The sequence below is a fragment of the Corvus cornix genome, chromosome 2, assembly GCF_000738735.6.
Source record: "Corvus cornix cornix isolate S_Up_H32 chromosome 2, ASM73873v5, whole genome shotgun sequence".
Classification (NCBI taxonomy): domain Eukaryota; kingdom Metazoa; phylum Chordata; class Aves; order Passeriformes; family Corvidae; genus Corvus; species Corvus cornix.
Window position 1 is genome coordinate 55,375,493 of NC_046333.1, and position 6,094 is coordinate 55,381,586.

Consider the following 6,094-nt stretch of genomic DNA (forward strand, 5'->3'; position numbering starts at 1 on the left):
CCTTCAGAATGACAGCGACCTCTCTTTCCTGGAGACTGCCTTCCCTTTCCTTCTGTACAGCCAAGAACACTTGCATCCTTGGCAGCCTTGTCCAAATCCTTTTGGGTTACCACTTTAGGCTTTTTGCTGTGGAGAAGGGTTGTGTCTTGAATGCTGAAGGCTGGCTCTCTACTGTATAGCAGCCTTCTCCCTCAAGCCTCCCTGGGCTCCACGGGCAAAGTGAAAGGAAACATTGTAATGCTGCAGAATATGCATAATCCAGTAGAAAATAATTTAATTGGAACATTCTTAATCAACTTTAATTACAAATCCCTAGAGTACATCACAACACAACCATAGAGCTAATTTTATTAAACCCTTGGTGAAATGTACTATTACAGAGCTATACTAATTGAAGCTTAGGCAAAAGATCCTGGTACCACTACAGAAGCACCCAGAGGAATATGTAATTCTTCTGTATGAAATGGGGTTTTAACCAGATTCTTACCTAATCCCATGTTGGCTTTTACTATTGAATGAAAGCCACCTGCAAAAATGAAGGACAGTGACATGTAGTAGGAAGCCAAGTACTCCTCAAAGCAGAGGGGATTCAACCCCTCTCTGAGCATCTGGCCCTGAAGGAACAGCAGATCTGTATTCTCTCTTCACCTCCAGTCACATCCCCAGCTAGCCTTCACATCTCTTCTGCTTGTAGAGGCCCCATGGTCTTAAGGAAATGCTAATTTGTTCACTCTTAATAATTGCTTTGTTCCTGAGGAGCTTCATTCACAGTGATCTCCTGCTGCAACATGCCCAGCAGTGAATCTTGAACAGATGCTTTGCCATTTAGGACTCTTCCATTGTAGAGTGTGTCTGTGTGTACCTGTGCAGTAAAAATAGGCAAATAGGAGCTGGTGATTCTTTAAAAAACTGATATGGAAAGAGAAATAGGCACAAATTTCCACAGAATCAGATTCTGCAGTTTTGCTCCTCACACTGTTTTGCCATGGTCTTCAGCTCAAACCAGTTGCTCTCTGCCCTTTTCACCCTACCTGTGGGCAATCAGCAATACTACTTTTGCAGAAAGAGGTATCTCTGAACTTCTGTGAAAAGTATCCTAGGAAACAGCAGGATATCTCCCAGGACATGAAAACTACCGCTTTTTGGTATGGGAAATGGAGCCACAGTAATGGTGGTAAACATAGGAACTCGTTGGAATGGTAGAATTCAACTTATGCTGGAAAATGAAAACTGCTAAATTGGACTCTTCCAGTAAGTATTGTTAGAAAACTAATAATTACAGCACATAAATGTGGAAATGAGATTTAACTGAATAGCCACATGCTCTGTGGATGTGCTCAGTACCATGTCTCCTTGGCAGATGTTCCAAACAGCTAAAATAAGCATTCGGATGTAGAAAGACCATGCATAAAGCAGGGTCGGAAACCCAAAGCATGCACAAAACCAGGTTATTATCTGTCCAGAGGGAAAGAGCCATTTTTTCATATTAAACTGGGTTGGCTTCCTGCTGCCCGGTTAGGAGGTCATGCAGTACTATGGAGAGGTAGGGAACTAAAGAGTAGATGCAATGCATGCTTTAAGTGCAGTTCTTCTAGATCTGCCTGCAAGTAGCCCTCTGTACTTATTTTGAGTCTTTGGCTGCAAGTTTATTTAGCTTCTGGGGAAACAAATAGATTGCATTAAATATAATTAAATGAAGCATAGCAGAGTCAGTACTGCAGCAAGGTCCTGATCCAGAGCTAATGAGAAAATAACTAAATTAAACCCATTAAGTTTGGAAACAATACTCATAATATGATTATTGCGTTTTAAATCTGAAAGGGAAAACTGCATCATGGGGAAGGGATTATAGCACTGGTAGTGAATGCAATAAGATTCAAGGCAATGGTACCTGCTAAACCATTGTATCTCGGATAACTGTTCACAACACCCATAATATTTGTATCACCACCACAACACAATACTTCACAAGATAGGCCAAGACCCAAGGGGGACTGTTTGCAGGCAGCCTGAACACATGGAGAAAAGATACATGGCCATTTTATTAGTAAGAGAAAGAAGATAAAAGCATGGTGTTGTCTCCTCACATCCTGTATTAGCATGGGCTACCTCTTCTGTGGCCCTGATGACATCTCAGTTTACAGCTTTGAGAATGATAAATCTAGAATTTTTCCCCACCCCCCAGAGCTTTGATAGTGAGATTCTCTATTTAACCATTTTCAGATAGAACAGGCATAAAATCCTAATCAGCTGTACACTGAACCAGGTTAGTCTGTGTTACTGACCTTGATTTTACTTTTCAGATGAATTGCACATGTTTTGTTCCAGCATTGAAGGAGCGGTGGTGTTTGTGATGGGAGCAGTTAACCCTGTGTGAGACCTGTCTGGGGAGGTCTGGTTTCATCCTGTTCTTCATATGGCTGATGAGACTGTGGTAGGGTCTTAATTCACCACGGATTGAATTTCTGCAAGTATATCCCAGAAACTATTCTTAGAACATTCCTTTATAAGCTATGTAAAGGACAAGATGATTGATATTATATGACCAGATTCAAAGCTGATGCAACCAGGTCTAGGTGCTTATTAATTTTGAATCATATTTCCCTGAGCCAGCAATTACAGTAAGAAGTTGCTTTCTGTCACGCAGACCAACAGTAAGTAGCAGGCAACTCTTTCTATACACAAGTGCCTGGGACGAGATCAGAGACAGGCAGGTTTATGGCAAGATGTTGACTCTCTTCCTGGGAAAACAGTAGCAAATCTTATATCCCCAGCTGGTGAAAAAGTGGAGAGTTGGTAATTGCTGTATAAAGCATTGCATCCCATCTAACAAGCTGTCACCACAGCATGCTGGCATTTACTAACAATCAGGTAATAGATTGCTGTTGTAGCAGCTAGTATTCCAATTTTCATTACAGAAGGATTTTTGTAAAGTCATTTGTCTAGTTTAACAAAGCTCCGAGATTAAACAGATGAACATGAAAGCATCATCTGTCAGCTACTGGAAAACTCAAAACCTTACTGTATAAAGACCAGACCAACACAGTTTGTGGTGCTATTAACAGCAAGGAAAAATCACACACTACCTTCAGTTTCCACTAAAAAGTCGATTTTTCTCCTCAGTTGAACTTTGAATAAAAGCTGATGTCACACTTCACAAAGGCCTAAGTGGCAGGGTTTTCTTGCAGTCAAGGTTATCAGCAGTAGAATCGTGTTTAAAATGAAACTAAGTACTGGAGGACAAAGAAGATAAAATCCAGAAAACCAGCACAGTTATACTCTATATTTTATCATATAATGCAAGTTTAGATGTCAAGGAAAAGAAATAATTCAATTCCAGTATAGACAAATTACTAAATTCCTCTGTGTTCAAATTATATTAGTAGCAGATATATCACTGGCCAAAATACTAGAAGGTACATTTCAGTCTGCCTCCACCCACTCTCTAGCTAGATGTTTCTTTTGCAAAATGAAACAAGGAATGTAACAAGGCAGAAGGAAATCATATTTGGGTGGGGAAGTTGTTACAGGTTTGTTTGGGATAGTTCAACTCATTGAACATCCAAGGAAGTTAAGAGTCTAATATTCAAGGGATATTTAACTATTGTACAAATTTATTTTGATGCAGTATATATTACTAGCTCTTAAACTACCAAACTGAATTTTTTGAAATGTGTTTTCTTGCGTTCAGTCAGAAGAGTGGCTCATTTCAAGAATTTCTCCACCAACCTCAATCCCCTTTTGTCCCCTACATAGTCAACACTATTAACTTTTTCTTGTTCTGCTTGAAGGTTAGGAGTCAAGGAAATGAAATCAAGCACAATTCAAGGAACAATTCATTTTACTGGGATGCAAAATATGAAGTGCCAATCTCCGGTATTTAAGTGGTATTGGTGTGGTGTATTAAAGATAAGTGTCTGGGGGAGAGAGAGGAATTCTAGTCTCCCAATCATGTAGTCTCAAGTGCTCACACATTTGCCAACAGAAAATTCAGAGAGCAGTCCCCAGGTTTCTGGCAAGAGAAGTGGGCTGCTGGGAAGCCAGCACAACCTCCTGGCTCCCTCTGCCACCTCCAGATGTTTCAGCATATACATTTCCTTGATGTTCACATTCCAGCTGTGCACTGATTCCAGGCCTACTATAATGATTTAAGTTTTGATCTTGATCTTGAATAGTCACAAGCAAATGTTTTCCACTGGATGGTGGCTTCATTGGGCAGCAACAAAACATTTATATAAAGGTTAAAAGCAATCCTTAGAATTTTGTGTGCTGTTAACTTCACTTGAGTCTGAATAAAACTCAGGGGCAAATAAAAACATCACTTAGGAACCATGTTTAAAATAAAGCACAGTAACAAGTCAAATGCAATGTCTAAAATATGAACAAGTTCAATCCAGATGTTTCTCTCCCTTAAATCTGTGCTATTTCAGCTTTCCAGTTAGACACTTTTATATCTTGGCACCATAGAAAGGCCAGTATTTTTGTATTCCCTAGAGCTGCACAGAATCTGGATGGATAAAGCAGAGGCTATATGGTTCAAAATTACAAACTCATGCTTCCTAAGATAGGTAGCATGAGACCACTGCAGGAATATAAGCATTCAGTTCTCTGACATTTATTGTAAACTGTCTGAAATAGTATCTCAAAGTCAAAAGAGACTTACACTAACTACAAGTTTTTATGTAAAATAACTTCTACCAAGATCTACTGATAGGTTTCTTACCATTGTGAATGGGAAAAAAACTGCATTTCAGAGATCCCATCATTTTGGAATCATTAGATAAATCAGACAACAGAAGATCCTCTCCTGTCAGAGACTGGAAGGTATCAGGAAGTTATCCTGCTTCAGAGCCAACAGGAGCTCCTTTCAGAGTGTTCCTCTTCTCCCCCATCCCAAGTGACATCAGATACTCCTCAACCTCACTCCTAGCCCAAAAACTAACTTTCAAGAACCTCCTAAACAGCCCAGAAATTGGTTTACTTGCCTAGGGTTAATTCAGGTCCCCAATGCCCTTCGGGTACAGAATTAAGCCTGAATCTCCTACATGACTACAAATGCTGAGTTGTTGGCTGTTACAAGCCGTAGTTTTTTGATCAAGCTTCTAAGAGGCTCTATAAAGGGGGAAAAAAAACTGTAATGTAATGATTATTACACTTATTTTGAAACATGAAGTTAAGAGATGCCTAATTAAAATATAGCTGTCAATTACCTTTGTAGGCATTACACAATTGTTTGATGTAGCAGTTCTTTAAGATAAATACTCTTAAAAATATTCCTGAGAACATGAATATTTACTGCTCCAGTTAAACACATCCAACAGGCATATCACCAGGAGGTTTCTCTGGATAGCCATAAAATAATAGGCATTGTAAGATTTTCTTTATTCTGAGGCAGATCACTCTGTTGGCTGTATTATGAAGCACTTGGGAAGATGAAGCATTGGAATAGAACCAGGCTTATAGGCCTGCATTACCTTTCTCTGCAGATGTCTTCTGGAAGGAAATAGTTCCTGCAGTGAGAACAGCTGTCCCCTTCTTGGAGAAGCACACCTTGAAAAGCTCTAACAGATGACAGGAGACAGCCTCCACATGTCTTTGTACTAATTAGTTTCCCTCCAAATTCAGTTTTCTTAGAATGATGCAGTGGAAGAGGCCAGAGCAATTTCATACAGCTGAGGTCCCGTTTTATACTTCATTGTAGTGCAAAACAGTTCAATGTACTGGCCCCAAGCCACAGCCAACATTCAAACTAAAGAGAATTTCTCTGCAAGACAGAAGAATTCCTTTTACGCTTACTCATTTCCTTCAGCTCAACTTCTACAGAAACACTGCAACTCAAGACAGATGGGGAAGCTTTAAAACTCCAGTACAGTTTCTGGATAACAGCTCATGCTTTGTAATGCTATCTTCCTATAAGTTATGCTGAACCACAGGAAGTGTTGTGAGAACAGAGAAATACACCACCAGAAGGCACACTGAACCAAGAGCTTTCTTAGAAAGTTTACAAGCACAGGATTTAACACATCAAGAAAGATGTTAATATCACTAAGGGGAGAGAGGCAGGGAGAGGGAGATAGGTCTATACAGGCAAATA

At 39.8% G+C, this 6,094-nt stretch overlaps 1 long non-coding RNA gene across 1 annotated transcript; it reads right to left on the reverse strand.

Annotated features, from left to right (window-relative positions):
- Positions 1-801: 801 nt before the first annotated feature.
- On the reverse strand, positions 802-5,677 carry LOC109144509. Its single transcript, XR_002045303.2, has 4 exons — positions 5,475-5,677; positions 3,087-3,233; positions 2,286-2,465; positions 802-862 (listed from the first exon to the last, which is right to left on the reverse strand). It is a non-coding gene; the product is annotated as an uncharacterized LOC109144509 (long non-coding RNA).
- Between the last annotated feature and the right edge of the window lie 417 nt (positions 5,678-6,094).